The sequence below is a fragment of the Malus sylvestris genome, chromosome 11 (genome assembly GCF_916048215.2).
Source record: "Malus sylvestris chromosome 11, drMalSylv7.2, whole genome shotgun sequence".
Taxonomy (NCBI): Eukaryota; Viridiplantae; Streptophyta; class Magnoliopsida; order Rosales; family Rosaceae; genus Malus; species Malus sylvestris.
This window is the reverse complement of record NC_062270.1, coordinates 4,681,802-4,699,438: the sequence shown is the minus strand read 5'-3', so window position 1 is coordinate 4,699,438 and position 17,637 is coordinate 4,681,802. Positions and strand designations below refer to the sequence as shown.

Sequence of the window (17,637 nt, the reverse complement as noted above, 5' to 3'; positions counted from 1 at the left end):
TTAATTTTTTTAACGGCGACTTATTTTTTATTATTATCGTTTTTTCAATAGGGGTGTGTTATCCACACACCATTTTTTACTTCTCACACACCCTTTGTTAATTTTTGTCCGTTGATCTTTTTCAATTCATCCAATCCGACGGTCGAAAATCCAAAAGGTGTGGGAGAAGTAAAAAATGGTGTGTGGATATCACACCCCTTTTCAATAAAATGAGTACATGATATAAAGCATCTATACATGTAACAACATATGATACATCACTAAGTATATATTCAAATGAGTACTCATTTTATTCACTCCCCTAAACTCTATTAATTCTACCTCAGCTGGTTTCAATTCCTTAATTCTCTTTCAAAGGCCATTTTGCGAAGCCTTAACCTAGCTAGCAATACATACTCATCTTGTTTATGAAATATCAAACCCTAGTTAGCAACACCACGAAATTAACAAATTCTTCATCTTCTGAGTAGGGCTAGGGCTACATGCAAACCTTCCACTTGTACTTGTTAGATCTCGAAACACAAACCAAGAACAAGTAATATGAATTAGTGTGATCAAAACACAAACTTATGTTCATTAAACTAATGTACAGAGAAGATCATACCTGCAGATGAATTTGAGGAAGCAGCCATTCCAGGTTATGCAGCAAACAAGTAGTGCACCTTCTCCTATCTCTAGTAATCAGTTTGCTCTAACTAATAATAGGTCTTAGTTCGATGATAGAGCGTATCAACTGTGAGAGCAGATGCCACTATATATACACAACATAATCCTCGCCAAATCCCATAAGGATTCCCCTATTAGAATCCTTATAGACAACCAACATAGTGTTTCAGCATAACATGGATTACAAATCCATTCTTAATAAGACTTCCTATCCAAACTTGAGTCAAATAACTTAATCCACAGATTCATACTCATGCTCATATTTTAACATTCTCCCACTTGAGCAAGTATGAAAAAGTAAATTAGTTCTATCAAGTTTACAACAGGGTGATCACTAAGTCTTTTGAGTTTCATCATAAACAATTTACCCGTGCATTTCAAAACACAGGACCAAAAGATGTCAATTACAACCATTATGTAAATGCTAACTTCAAATCACATATGTTCAATTTGCACTTATAACATTATGACCAAATTGATACAAGTAGACCTTAAAATTGTCTACTCCCACTATTCCTCAACTTAATTCGAAACAGTTAAGTCCAACAAATAGTAAAACTATCAACTAGTAATTCATTCCAATATAATGAATTACCAATATATGAATTCAACCAACTGCTCAAGTCAAATCACAAAGATTCTCAAAGCATCAAACTGAATCCAAAACACACACACACACACACACACACACACACACATATATATATATATATATATATATATATATATATATATATATCAAACCAATCAATTACAAAAATTGAATCTCTGAATGCAATAAACCTAGCTAACAATTATACTAATTGATAATTAAACTAGCTAAACATAAACTTAACTTTAGAGAAGAACATTACTACCACACCAGCTCTTCGAACTTCACAGTAGCAGCACTTCTCAAACTTTATTTTGCAACTATCCTTAATGCAGCAATTGCTCTTTATAAAACAGAATAACAAACTACTCCTAGTGATCAAAAGACTCTTCACAGACATTAACTACCTCCTTGCCATTAGTTCTCAGATAATCCTTAAACATTTCACAATCCTTTCTTAGATGTCCTCAAGTTTTGCAGAAGAAAAAAAAACACTTAAGCTTGGCAACATTTTTAATTTTTGGTTTAAGATTGTTAGACCGTTTAGAAATATCAAATATTTTAGCAGAAGTACCAGTCTTGTCAGAAGGTTTGGAGTACATGAAATTCTTACTTGAATTATTTCCAGCATTGTTGAATTTCTTCCCCTTTCCTCCTGGCACAAAATTCACAGTCTCAACATCCTTGCCTCTTTCTTGCTATTGCCGAGTCTCCTCTTGAACACATTGTGCGATAAGCTCATATATATATCCCAACTCTTGTATTGTGTATTATAAGACACCTTCAGCTGAGAGTATTTGATTGGAAGAGCCTGGAGAATCATGAAAACCAACTGTTTTTCTCAAGGTTCTAAAAAACGCTAGGCGCTAGTCGGGTGGCAGGCTAGCGCCTAGAGCCTAGGTGGCTAGGCGGCCTAGGCGGATTTAGGTAAATTTCTTGTATATCTTGTAAATAAGTGCATATTGACACCTAAAAAAAACTGTACTTGTATGGATAATAAAATAATGATAAAATGCAAATTAGGTACACTATTTCCATAAGTATTGGATGAACTTGTAGTAAATCCATCATTTGCAAATTAGATACACCATTTCCATAAGTATACCACCATGAAACCAAAAAAGAAAAAAGCACGTAATTAATAAAAAATAAAAAATAAAAAACCTCCTAGGACCGCCCAGCCCGCCTAGGTGCCGCCTAGGCCGAACCCAATTTTTCTGCGCGATTTGCCCAAAAACGCCTCGGTTGCTAGGCGCCCAGCGCCTAGGCGGCCAACTAGGGCGTTTTTTAGAACATCGGGTTTTCTCCAATATTGACATCCATTGAGTTCAACTTCTCAGCAACATTGGTCATCTTCAGTATGTGATCTCGGATTGAACCCATGCCCTCAATCTTGTATGTGGTAAGCATTGCCATGTATTGACTGATTTCTGCCTACTGAGACTCTTTGAACTTCCTCTCAATTGCTTGTAAATAGTCAATAGGTAATTCATGCTTCTTGATCCCACCTCAAACAGTATCAGTCATGGCACTTTCAAGTATAGAAAGTGCCACTTTGTTTGCTCTGACCTATCTCTCTACATCAGCTTTCTCAGCCCTAGTGCTTTAATCAGTCAAAATTGGCTTGGGAGTTTCAAGGGCTATGTCAAATTCATTGAGAGTCAATAAGAGTCCTATCTCACATCTCCACTTCTTGTAATTGCTTCCCCTTACAAGACGGGAATATTTGCCAAGTTCATAGTCCTTAATGATATTGTAGATGCTCCAAATATCATGAAATCACAAATATGAACTTATTAGTTCCTGATTTCATCTCAACATCACTTTGCACATCATGACTATAATCACAGACCCATACATATAGTCTTAACAACAATCTGTTGATAAGCGTACATAAAGTAAAATGATATAACAAGAACTTTAAATAATTCGCTAATTTCTACCGAATGGTTTAATGGTGTCTCATACATGTAAAAAGCAATTTTAAAAAAGGTTAATCACAGTTAAATCAAAATCGAGATTTATATTTAAAAGAAGTTGATCTAACATATGACTCACTGCAGCAATCGATTAATGCAGACTTTAAAGGCCAAACACATTCATCTATACATGTATTCAATGGATGCCAAAACACATTCATATATATAGGATTTCAATGGAAACAAAGCAATTAACAACAAACCTTTTAATCACAGCATTTCAAATTCACGAAACGGACAGCGGAAGCGATTTAGAATTTGAAAATAGAAGATTTTAGTGTTGGGAAGGAAAACCCAGATCGATGTTCAAGGAAGGAATCAACATTTTCTCTAGTCTGGGGAAAAACCTCATTCGATAATGGTTTAGGGGTTCCAATGGTCAAATTCTCTCTCAAGTCAATGTCTTCAATGATATTAGAAAATTATAGCCTTATATGTGATTGGTCATCCATTACATAAGAATTCCTAACTGGCAATTTTAATTAGTTTGGATTTTTCTTTGATTTCGATATCTATATTTCAAAACTCAAAAAGAAAACCTCGATTCAAACCAAGCATCAAAATAGGTATGCCAATACTGATAAATAAACATAAATCATCAAACATACCTCCTGCATATGAGTTTCAATTTGAGATAGCATAGCGGAAATAATCATCCAAATTGATAACAGTAGTTTAGAGATTTATGGCTTATGTTTGTGATTTCTGTAATCGAAAAACCCCAAATTGGGGAGAGAACCCAGACCAATGATTTTGCACGAAGTCCAACGAAAAAGAAAAACTTTTGGAAAGGTTTTAACGGTAATATTTTAATAACACATTTTGTCGTTATTCATAAAAACCACATACCGGAACCCGAGTTCGATTCCTCTACGTTGAAACATAAGGCAAATTTATTTAAGTTACATAACCCATTGATTTAATAACAAGATTCATAAACTTGTGATTAAGGCTCTGATACCACATGTTAGATCTTGAAACACAAACCAAGAACAAGTAATATGAATTACTGTGATCAAAACACAACTAATATACGGAGAAGATCATACCTACAGATGAATTTGAGGAAGCAGCCATTCCAGGTTCTGCAGCAAACAAGCAGTACACCTTCTCCTCTCTCCAGTAATCCGTTTGCTCTAACTAATAATAGGTCTTAGTTCAATGATAGAGCATACCAACTATGAGAGCAAAGGTCACTATATATACACAACATAATCGCCAAATCCCATAAGGATTCCCCTATTAGAATCCTTATAGACAACCAACATAGTGTTTCAGCATAACATGGATTACAAATCCATTCTCAATAAGACTTCTTATCCAAACTTGAATCAAATAACTTAATCCACGGATTCATACTCATGCTCATATTCTAACAGTACTATCTAACCCTTGCCCCCTCAAAATCTGCTGTTGTGCCACTAACACAGAAGCAGTACAACAAAAATCAAGAAAGGAAATATAGTCCCTAATTATTCCCAACTCATCATTCTCACTCCAAAATGATAGCCCAGATATAAGCACAGGGTTGATCCCTTGTTTTCTCCCCACAATCCAAAGGTCATAATTATTTTCATTATCATCATTCATTGATTGAATGGCTGAGATTGTCTCATCCCCATTCCTCACCACCACGTCTCTATAACTCACCCTCTCATTCCTCTCATTCTTCACCCAAAACCATGTCACAAGCCCGTCATCCAACTTTTTCTCCATCTCATCATCGCCTTCAAAATTGTGCGAAAGAAACCGAATCACAGTCAGTGACACATTGAATTTTCCAGCCATCCTATCTACATAACACAATGCCTCCCTAGAATCTGCTCCGCCCAAATATAGCACGACAAATGTAGCTCGGTGTTCCTTAATGCCAGTTGGTTATGTATAACATAACCCTTGTCAACCAGAACTCCAACTGAGCAAGGTGCATGGGCTAACACATTTGAATTGACAGATCTAACCACATTCCTCACAATTTCTGTTAATTATCCTCCAGAGTATCCAAAAACTCCTTGTAAAAAGGCAAAATTATCAGTGTTGCCTTTTTCACAAAAGCTAGGTCATAAATGTCTTGGTACATTGATCTGTATGGCACTATAGCTGTGAAGGGATGGAGCCTAACACACTCACCTTTGATTGTATTAAGACATTGTGGATTGTGTGACAAACTGCATATTTTGAATTATGCTCTTCCTGTTTTTCATGGTCTATAAGCACAAGAGAAGCCCTGCCAACAAGGTCGATGAGATGGAGAGAAAAGATACTGAGCGGGGTGCTTAGAGTTGGATTGGAGATTTCAGGAAGATTGGAGATTTCAAGGAGTGTGTTGGGTGGTTCTCCTTTTATGGATCATGTATTGCCTTGTTGGGTCATAGAGGATGCTGATCACGGTGTGGATATTGCAGTCATTGTAGTGACGGATATCACCATCATTGTAAACCCTGGAATCGCCAATTTCTCTGTGCATGTATAGTTGTATACACACAAAACAGCTAGCAAGTGAGTTCGGATGAGTAGAAATATGTTTCATTTATGATTTTCTAGGAAAAATAAAAATGCTAAACCCTAAATTCAAAAGTAACGTAGTTTGGATATAAGCACAATTCGGTCTGAGGGCTCTTCACAAATAAGCTCATCTAAACTCGATCATAGTTGAAAAACACAAAACTGATATATAAGAAGTTGTTTTCTCTAGTTTGATTCTTTTGTTGTGAAATCCCGTTCCTGGATTTCACTGTTATAATCTACGTATTTGTATTATTGAGATTTTATATTATTTTTCGAGAATTTATTTTAATTTGTTTGAATTAAGATTTTAATTAAATTAGTTACGAAGGTTGAAGTTTGGAGATTAATTATTTAAAATACGTGGACCTTTTGAGGTCACAATTTATATCGTTGAATAGATTTCGAGATCACGAACATATAGGTTAAAGCCGCTTGCGAGTCTGAGTTTTAACGGTATAGTTACGGATAATTGAAGTTGTGTTACTAATCTTTATATTTTAATTTATTTTAAAACTCCCACATAGTGGGAGAGGGACCAGGGAGAAAAGGGGAAATAAAAAGAGAACAGACAGAAAAAAAAAAAAAAAAAAAAAAAAAAAGGGAGAGGAGGGTCTGATTTTGACCCTTTTTTGGGCATTTTCGACCCTTTTGACCCATAAACTTGACCCGCTCATATCTTCTTCATCCGAACTCCGTTTTGGGTGATCTTGGTGTCCATGGAAAGCTCTTGAAGAGCCCTACGACCCTGTGGTGTTAGATTTCCCATTTTCTGATCCACTTTTCCAGTTCGAGGCAGCAAAGTCCCGTGGGTTTTCCGGCGATTGTGTCATTTTTCCGATGATTCCGGCAACCATTTCCTTCGAGTGAGGTATGAAACTTCATCTACTCTTCATAATCTCCAAGTTGGTATGCTTGGTTTGTGCTTTCGTATTCGTTTTAGAGTTGGGTGTTTAAAACCCTAGAAACCCGGTTTTCCCCGATGAATTTGGATGGTTTCCGGTTAGAATTTGTTGTTGGCCTAGTTGTGAATAATGTTTCCCTTGTTGAGATCTTCATTCTTGTAAAATATGAGAATTTTTGGAAAAAGTTGGATTTTCCGATGTGTGGCATTCGATTTATGAAATGTTGTTGGTTGATTGTATTTAGATAGGTCCACCACTTGGATATTCTAACAGTTGACGATACTTTAAATTCTTATATTTATATCATTTGTGAATATGGCTTGGTGTTATAAATGCGATTTCTATTGAAATGTGATTTTATATATTTAACCATAGACATATGCTTATTAGCATGATTTGGCTTGTGTACTGATGATGGTTGTAATATATGTGAGTTTAATTATCCTTTTAGTAATGTGAATGATGAGTATGATTATTTTCATGACAATGTGATCCTAGAATCCTATTAGAGGTATGTTGTAGCACTTATATGCTTGGGTGACATATTAGTGGTGACCTTGAGAAGTTGATGGTGTAGGCGACTACGTTGTAACTCATAGAGGTTGAGATGTGGATAAGTTGAGGTGTTGAGTTTACTGCACCATGCAGTAGTTGTACATTGGTGGTCCTGCTTGGTTAAAACGCATTGGGGGACCATACGCATTCTAGGAGTGATCATGCTTGGTATATCCGCATTGGGTGATCACTACCTACCTGATTATTTTGACCCTGCTTGGTTAATCCGCATTGGGGGGTCATTAGTGGTCCTGCTTGGTTAATCCGCATTGGGGGACCATACTACATATGGATCGCGCTTAGTTAACCCGCGTTGGGTAATCCTTATGGCCATGTATGCTTAGGAGTGATCATGCTTGGTTAATCCGCATGGGGTGATCATTTCCTAATAGTTGTAGGGGTGACTCTGCTTGGTTAATCCACATTGGGGGGTCACTGCCTACTTGGTTACTTTCTTAAGGGTGGCTCTGCTTGGTTAATCTGCTTTGGGGGGGGAGCCACTTCTTGTTTGGTTACTTATGTGGGCTTCAGTTGAATTGCGTCCCTCTAGCCCTAGTTTTAATGTACATATGAATGATGGTTTTTGAGAATCTTGATGGTTTGAATGGGATAAGTCGTTGGATGTCTAGGTGACTTCTTCGGAGTTGTTAGAGACTTGATTATGTTTTCATATTTACGAACTTATATTTGAGGTTATAAACTATGATCAATGGTCTTTCTTTTTATAGATTATCTCATACTTGTAATTTGGTTCCGTGGAGTGGTCCGGAACCCAGTGTTGTTGGATTCTGTTGAGTGATTCGGAATCCTTGCTTTTGCTCATTTCCATAAAGTTATCTTAGAATCCTAGATTAGAGTGAATGAGAATTACGCACAATGGATCTTGTGCATACAAATTAGAATTATCATGTTATTATCCATAACTCAAGTAGGAAATTATGTACAGTTCTTTAATTAAACTCGTGAAATGATGTGCTATCTCACTGATTGATTAACGTAATTAAATACTAATATTGTGCTTCGTGATTCCCTGATATGTTACAAGCTATGGATAGAGATATAATATTGGAAGCATAGTGATTGGTATGATGTAGTGAAATATGATTTGACTTGTGAATTGGAAATGGTTGTGTCATGTGATTGAAATGCCTATTGAATTGCTTGAGAGATGTGAGATCTAGTAATGGACCGATAACCCATTGTGATGGGGATTTGTTGCTCGATATTAGTTCGTTTTGTTGAGTCTTCGTGAATTGAGTAACTTGAATCATGTCTTGTTCCTTCGAGCCGTAGTTATGCTTCTTGGACTTCCGTTCGGTTCTGTTGAATGGTTCGGAACTAAGTTCTGTTTGGATTCCGTTGAGTGATGGTCCGGAATCCCTTATACTCTGCGATTCCATTGAGTGATGGTCCGGAATCGTATCCTGGTTTGGATTCCGTTGAGTGATGGTCCGGAATCGTATCATTGACTTGTTAGTTCCTTGGATTGATATCAACTTCTGAGATGTAGGCTTCGGCCAAAATGTGTCACTCTAGCCCTACATTTTGGTATATGATGTGTTGTTGATTGATGTGATTGTGTAATAATGTTGGTTGTGATTTTTGTCATTATAATTAGACTCGTTGACTATTTTGGCTAGAGAATAGCATGGTGATCCATTGATTGTTCTTTGAGATGTTGCATATTATGAAATGGAGAATCATGTGAAATGTAGTGATTTATATAAAGGATGAAGTGGAAAATATATGTGTGGGCATAGCATACCTGCGTGCATGACAAGATGATAGTTGTGTATGGCTTATGGTTAATGCATAGTGTGGTACTCTATGTTTTTTTTTCATTATAAGTATTTTACGAAAAGATTAAAGTTTGACGAACGTTGAACTACGAATGGCTTGATCCCTATTGAAGGTACATAGGCAGTCTAACGAAGAGATTAGATGCAGCCATAAATTGTGCGAAAAATGCTACGAAATTTGAATCTTGATTTATGCTTTGTACATATCCCGGAGGCGGGGTATGTTAGATGTACGGGTATTGGTGACGTCACGTGTCGATTCTGGACGTATGTTGAGATTGGGGCGTGACATTTGTGTTTCTTATTAACATTAACAGTTGTCAGGGAGTATACTAATTAGGTGTAAATTAAATGTCTTGGCAACAAATCTAAGAACCTTTTTATGCAAGTAGTGGAAGTTTTCAGTCATTTTTTTGCCATCTAATATAGCAGTTAATGTGTTGACTAACAATGTCATGTGATGCAAGAAGTACAAATTTGTGAGATCCCACATCGCCCAGGGAAATGGATCATCTACACCTTATATGTACATACTCACCTCTAATTAGCACAAGACCTTTTGGGAGCTCACTGGCTTCGGGTTCCGTGGGAACTTCGAAGTTAAGCGAGATTGGACGAGAGCAATCATAGGATGGGTGACTCACTGGGAAGTTCTCATGTGAGTTCCTAGAAACAAAACTATGAGGGCATGGTCGGCGCCCAAAGCAGACAATATCTTGTTAGGCGGAGTGGAGTCGAGTTGGGCTCTGACAATTTGGTATCAGAGCCAACCCTAGCCAAAAGTGCTCATGTGAGTTCCTAGAAACAAAACCGTGAAGGCGTGATCGGGGCCCAAAGCATACAATATTGTGTTAGGCGGAATGGAGTCGGGTTGGGCTCTGACAATTTGGTATCAGAGCCAATCCCTAGCCGAAAGTGCACCAACGAGGACGTCGGGCCCTTAAGGGGAGTGGATTGTTAGATCCCACATCGCCCAGGGGAGTGGATCTTCTATGCCTTAAATGTACATACCCACCTCCATATAACAAGAGACCTTTTAAAAGCTTACTGGTTTTGAATTTCATAGAAACTCAGAAGTTAAGCGAGATCAGGAGAAACCAATCACAAGATGGGTGACCTACTGGGAAGTTGTGAGTTCCTAGAAACAAAACCGTGAGGGCGTGGTCGGGACCCAAAGTAAACAATATCGTGCTACAGCGGAGTTGAGTCCGGGATGTGATGGAGCCCAGGTCGGGATGTGACAAAATTAACTGCCATTTCACATGATCTTTATGCTTTTTATAAGTCCATATAACATTTCTTTCATATACATTCCAATGACGTACGTTTACCTTTTTGTCCATCCAATGGAGAAAAACCGTTATCTCTACTTGACCTTTTAGGATTAGCATGAAGCTGAGTGTAACACCATCCCTGAGTGGCAACTCAAAGTAAGGGTGGGTTCAAAAAATCGAAAACCGAAAAAAACCGAAAACCGAACCGAAATCGAAAAAACCGAACAGAATGAAAAAACCGAACCGAATTGAAAAAACCGAACCGAACCAAATTCTTTTGGTTCGGTTCGGTTTTAGTGATCTAGAAACTGAACCGAACCGAATTAATTAAATTGATTTTTTTATTTAATTATTTGTTTTGGAGTATTATTTTCTAAACCCAATTTGTAAGTTAAAATGTGTTAAACCCAATGTATTGCCAAACTTTAAGCTCAAAATATTTTTAAAAGGCCTATAAAAACTCTAAACCCTAACCTATTATTTATCCCCCATGTAAGGTTCCAGAACCAAACTTCCTCCTGAAGTACCTACATCCATCTCTATAGCACTGTCTACTTCTGCCCCATCTTTCTTTTTCAAATATACTCTCATATAACATGTAACAGAATCTATAAACATTTATTTCGGGTAAATTACTTGGGTAATTTGTGATGGAAAAGAATCCAACACACACTAAATAAATCCACCCACGCATTACTTTTACTAATCAAGTTGTCAACATGCAGTTACAAGCACACAACCTTGATCTTTAAACAACATCATACAATTTAACTTTTCTAAGTCATTTATACGATTTTTGTGTTGTGAGGTTGTTAGTTTGGACTTCGGAAGACTTGATTGATGATTTTAGTTCAACTTTAAATATTTATTTTCATTGTCTTTGATTCTAGTTAGAATGCTTACGTTATGATTGTGTTGGATATGTTAAAATTTAAAATTTCAATGTTTTTCATTTTTTGAAAAAAAAAACAAAAAACCGAAACCAAACCGGAAAAAACCGAACTGAAAAAAAAATGAACCGAACCGAAATTTCGGTTTAGTTTCGATTTTGGCAAAATACCAAACCGATTTAAACCGAACCCATCCCTAACTCAAAAAGGCAGAAGTGATTAGTGTTCCAAGCAACTTAGCCACATAGGCAGTCGCAGACTCGCAGTGATGGCAAACAAGGGACTCGCTTGACCAACCAACATAGCTCATGGAATTCACATCCACATAAAGCCCAACCATTGCAAAAGCAAATGGCATCAAAACATCTACTATAACCAATTCACTCCTCTCCACAATTGTTGATCCAAGCGGAGGGCCATCCGGGATCGCCAAACCCAACCAGAACGCACCGTTTGCGATCGCCATCCCGGAGATGTCAGCCAAACATCCCATCACTAAAACCCCCAACAAAATCGCCAACACGTAGGTTTGGTCCACTGGCTGCCCCTCTGGGGTGATCTCAGCAACTCTCAACAAACTCCTTCTAATCACAAATACAATGAAGGCCAGAAAACAACCAAAGAAATCAAGTACCATATCACAGCCAGGTGGTTGCCCTCACCTTGCTTAGCTGCCTCAAATAAAATTATTATACACACTCCAATCGCATCGCTGATCACCGATATTGACAATGCCAGCCGTCCGATCTCCGAGCTCAGAAGGTTGAGCTCTTTGAGGATGGAATGGATGACCGGAAACAACGGTAGGGCCAAGCCGGAGCAAATGAATCCGAGTGAAGAAATTCTAGCTAGTTCTTTGTCCATGGACTTGCGCAAACTGAATGCAACAATTGATATAAGTAGGAAAGGGAGGAGCATTCCCGCAAATGCTATGCACAATTGTTTCTTATTGGCTTTTTTCACTAGGGAAACGTCCATTTTCACTCCTGATAAGAAAAAATATATTAACTGAATCCAATTAATCCAATATTTTTCACTATGAATTGTGAGTTTTTTTGGGAACATAACTGAGGTAAATTTCTCGCTGTGGCCTAAAATTGACGGTCCAATGAATATACCTCCCTAAGAATATACCTCCCTAAGACCATCTCCAACCCTGGACTAAAAACCAATTTACCCCCTCTCCCCCCCCCCCCCAAAACACTCTCCAACCCATGCTAAAATTTTAGGCTAAATGCCAAATGCTATTTCTGGGCCAAATATCCCCCAGCTTTCCCCCGGGCTAAATTTCATAAAATTAATTTACAATAATCTACATATTTATTTTTATTTTTTAAATTGATTTAAGAAAAAAATTTAGGCTAATTTCATTCTTTAATAATTCCGGGCTAAAATTTTAAGATAGAAGGGTTGGAGCAGAAAAGATGTTTCTGAGTTAAAAGTTAAATTTTCCGGGCTAAAAAATTTGGCTTTTAGCCCAAGGGTTGAAGATGGTCTAAACAAAGTTAATCAAGTCAATTGGAATACCAAAATGATGAATGTCGTATAACCTAGTCAAGAATATATGAAATTTATAATGATAAATATACATATATATTATATATACACACACATATTTAACGACTCTCTGGGCATTGGAACCAAAAATCGAATGCTTAGAGAGTGCGTGCATGAACGTTTTCTATATGCATATATAATATTATATATATATATATATGTATGTATATATATATATATGTATGTATATATATATATATATGTATGTATGTATGCGTGGGTGTGTGTGTGCGATGCAAGATCTGTTAGGAAGAAGAGGAACGTAAAATGACGTCTGAGACAATTCTGGGTTGTTTGAGAGGCTTGAGAAGAACACGGATTATACGTGTGAGGACGTTAATCAATGCGAACTCCAACAACAGAAGTCTGAATGAACTTTTCAACGGATTTTCACCGTAAAGTAAGCTGAGGGAGCCTGCCTCTCGAGCCTTTCCACATGAAATTATAGTTGAAGGGTAGACATTGTTGAGATCTATGGACACATTGCCGGCCTGAGCTTTCACGGACGCCTGAAATCTGTTCGAACTTCCATCCCAAGGGGTTGGGGGATGGTAAAGTGGGAATTTCCTAACCATGCATAGAAGTAACTGGAAACCCTAACCATGCAAATGTAGAGAGAGAGAGAGAGAGAGAGAGAGAGAGAGAGAGAGAGAGATTTTTCAGATTTTCTTAGTTTGTGAGGTTGCCAACAAAAACAAATAGTTTGTGAGGATATTGTTGATATCCCTTCTTAAGGAAAACTAATGAAAAAGGTTTGAAAACTTTGAGTTTTAATGATAAGGACAAAATAAAGGGTAAAGTTAATAGTACCAGGATTGACTTTTTAGTATAAAAATGTGATTTTTCATTAAGATGAACAGTACCGGGAGCTTTTCGTTAAAGTTCCCTATTTCTTACCCATCACCCAAATATTTTGTATCGCCCCTCTGGTATCTCTTTTTCTTTTTCTTTTTTTCTTTTTTCTTTTTGGTCGAAGTCACCCCTATATTTCTTTACTCGTTCAAATGTTACCTGTACTATTTTATTTAAAAATTGATGTAAAAATGTTACAGTGACAAAATCATTTTTATGATTTTTCTAGCATTAAAAAATCGTGAGAGCTAATTAAGTTAATTTAAAAAGAAACCTAGTTTTTTTTTTTTTAATTCTAAGAAAAAACTAACATTAAGTCATGGACATAGGATCTTCATTAATGACAAGATTATAAGCTTTTTAGCTAACATTAGCTAGGAGAGAAGCCAATCCCAATATTATTTGATCTTAAGAACAAAAAAATTACGGGACGCGTGAAAATAGAATTCTTTTTTAATTTCAATTATTTATTTATTTATTTCAATTGCTAAATTTATTCAAATATACACTGAGTGAACAGAGAGAGTTTGAGTCTGGATGCAGTAAAATTAATATGAAAGAAGAGTTCAAACTCGAGTATAGTTAAATTAATTCGAATTTCTTGACCATTGATGCAATCAACCACATACTTTTGCAATGGACCACATATTTTAAGCTAATTCAAGGCCCAACCCATAAAAAGCTAGAACCTGTATGGCTGCAATCACACACAACCTATAAGTTATTAAGTTTCCCCAGCTAACTTTGTCTGAGAGAATTAATGCATACATTGCACTGTTTTATCTTTTATGTTACTACGCTGAATCCTGCATGTGAATATTCAAAAACCGAAGAGGAATTATTAATACATGGCAGGTGTATGGGCGCATTGTCAGGGTACAAATTAAAGAAAAATATTCAGAACCTCATGATCTTGGAACTTCAGCCCATCAATCGAATTACTATTAATATATGTTCCAGTACTCTGCTCTCAAAATTGGACCAGTACCTTAGGGTGCGTTTGGTACGTGGGACGGGACGGGACGGAACGGGACGAGGCGTTCCGTCCCGTGTTTGGTACGTCAAAAATGGGTGGAACGGGCTGTTCCACGGGACAGATTTTGGGTGTTTTTGCGTTCCACCTCCCCCCTGGAACGGGTTTGTTCCACGTCTGTGGAACACACTGTTTTACCATTTTAAGACAAATATACCCCATGTATTTTTCAAAAATTACACCTTCGTTCCGTCCCGTCCCGTTCCTTCATGTCCCGTCCCGTCCCGTCTGCGTACCAAACGCACCCTTAAACCTCAATAAGTATTTCTTCACTGTCCATTCAAGAAGCTAATGTTGCTGTTGATCATGGAATTACTGAGCAGCAAGGAGATATATACTCTATTTTTTTAACGGCGACTTATTGGTCTCATAAAGTAGCCATTATAAGTTTTTATCAGTAGGCTCCATTTTATATAACTAATTTTGGATCTAACCCTTGATAAAAGTTATAAAAGCAAATACTGTACTATCGCTCTTCTCGTTGATGCTGCTGCTGTGGAGATTTTTATTTTTCTGGTTGGAGTGCGTCATCCTCTCATGCTCTTCTTCCTCATCTCTCAAGGGTATATACTGTTTTTCTTTTCGATATGTTACCTTTCGAATTCGAATTCTCGTACATTTCAAGGATTATATTTTCTTGATACAGATATATTTAGGCCAATTGAATAAACTAAACCCTAGATAGTTTGATGGTTTCACCAATTAACCATGTAAAGCCAAAGGTACATCTTGGATATTTTAACTCTTAACCGTCTAAATCTTGTAAGTACTTGATTAAATCTTATATATATATTACGAAGGGGCGAGAGGGGAAAAGGTAAACAGGCCAGGCTGTGGCACAAAGCTGGTGGTGGGGGTCCTGTTGAAGCACATTCCTCGATCACATATTATCTTCTCCGAAAATGAAGATCTCTCGTCGTCATCATTTGTTTAAGCAAGAACAATTGGATATCAAAATATTGCTGGTAAATTTGTTCCTTTGTCCCCAAATAGCAGGACATACTTTGTAACCTAAAGTTATATCAAGTTTCTCAGCACCCGAAATACAATCCATCCCGGCCGTACACGTGGCTTTTAATGGCCAACCAGATGATTCATATTGCACATAGAACAGGCGATACACAGAGAACATATATATAAAATAAATATGAATTACGTATGAAAGAAGTCAAGTTCACCATCATCATCTCGTTTGCAATAGCAACACCAACACCAACACCAACGAATTGCTAATTTTATCTCTTTTATTAGGTTAAGGGACGAGATCGTGACTTTGGAGAAAATTTGTGTTTATCTGAAACACTTGTCACATGGTGGTGTGAAATATTTTTTTAAGGGGCTTTTAGATCCAGGTCAAAAAACATAGTGTTTTTAAGAGTGACTTCAGTTATCTAATTATATGTTTTTATTTCTTTTATACTCCTTTTATATTTTCTAAAAATAATAAAAATCTTTTAATATTATGCATTTTTCAACTCCAAAATATCTAATTAATATCTTATAAACAAAAAAAAATTAATATACTAACATAAATCTATCTGCAAAACATTCTGCCCTAACTCAAGTAGCAAATATATGAATGTATATTATAATATAAGTGAGATATGAAGCTTAACTAAAAGGTAGAAAAAAAACATAATATATCTACAAACAAGACACATTAATCTGTGACAAGTTGACTATGAAAAAGAATATGTTATATAGGTAGATAAAAACAATTAACCTGTGATATAGGTTGATTATAAAAATTTAAAAAAAATCTATAAATGGGTTAAAGCAGGAGGAAGAACAAGAAATAACAAAAAAAAATATAAAAATAAACAATCAAAGATAATTAGGAAGAAATTTGATTTTTACAATAAGTTTTTTTCTTTTAAGAGATAATTATTGATAATTAAATAATTAAATTTAAAAAATTGGACTTATTTTAATAAATTGGACCATTCCTACTGTTGGCTCAAAAAATTGAAGTTATATCAAGTTTTCCCTTTTTTAAAATATAAATAAACAACAAAATAATATGTTTCACTTATATATATTTTTTAAAGAATATAAATAAATAACACGAGTGTCTCAAATACACAAAAACACAAAAATCCAGACGCTAAAGGGAAGTAGTCTAACATTGACCGTTACTATTCCTACTAACCTCTCCACTATTGAAAAAGCTGCCCTGCCAAAAGACTCAGTCAAACCATGAAACCCTAGTTCTCATCACAACTCACAAGGCGTCGAGGCTTCTTGCAGTCATCACAACTCACCAGTTACTGGTTCCATATCTCAAAAACGTTAGCATTATTCTAGAGATGACTAAGGTTTGGATCGAATCTGCTAGAGGAACATAGATCATGGACAAAAATTAGATGGAAGTCGAGAACATCCAAGTTAGACAAATTAATCCCCAGATTTCAAAGAAATATTGAAAGTTAAGACAGTTCAAGAAGTAATTACTGAAATCGAGCATCGACTGTAGAAAATAATATCTCACAGAATATTCTGGAGCAATAACAGAAGAAAGTGAAATAATTATCAAAATAAGAAAGTGAGAGCGGGAAGATGGAGAAAAGAAACAACAAATCATGGTAAATATGAATATGCTTAATCAGGAAACAAATCTCTGGGTTTTACCCTTTAAAAAGATGCATTCATATAAATAATATATATATAGTTCTTTCTCAGATGGGTAAAATCCCAAAATCCCTTATCCTTAAAAATGTTTAAGATCAAAGGATGAAAGCTAGCTAGTGTAAACCTTCAATGGAAAAGAGCTTGAGAACAGCTAGCTAGCTGAAGATCCTAGCTAGATTTAACTGAGAAGAAGGACCGTACAAATTAAATTTAAACGATTGTTGTATGATTAATAAACACCAAAATTAAGGGAAAAATATACGCACTCTGCAGAGGTATGTCAGAAACAGCCATGAGAGTGAGAGAGAGAGAGAGAGAGAGATTAGTATGAAGAAGCCATGAAACTCAGGATGGATAGCGCATGATGAACAAAGAAACGCCCACCTAGTAAATAGACCCTTT

At 36.3% G+C, this 17,637-nt stretch overlaps 1 pseudogene; it reads right to left on the bottom strand.

The window, feature by feature from the left end:
* Positions 1-426: 426 nt before the first annotated feature.
* LOC126589321 (cation/H(+) antiporter 24-like) lies at positions 427-13,669 on the bottom strand (annotated as a pseudogene).
* Between the last annotated feature and the right edge of the window lie 3,968 nt (positions 13,670-17,637).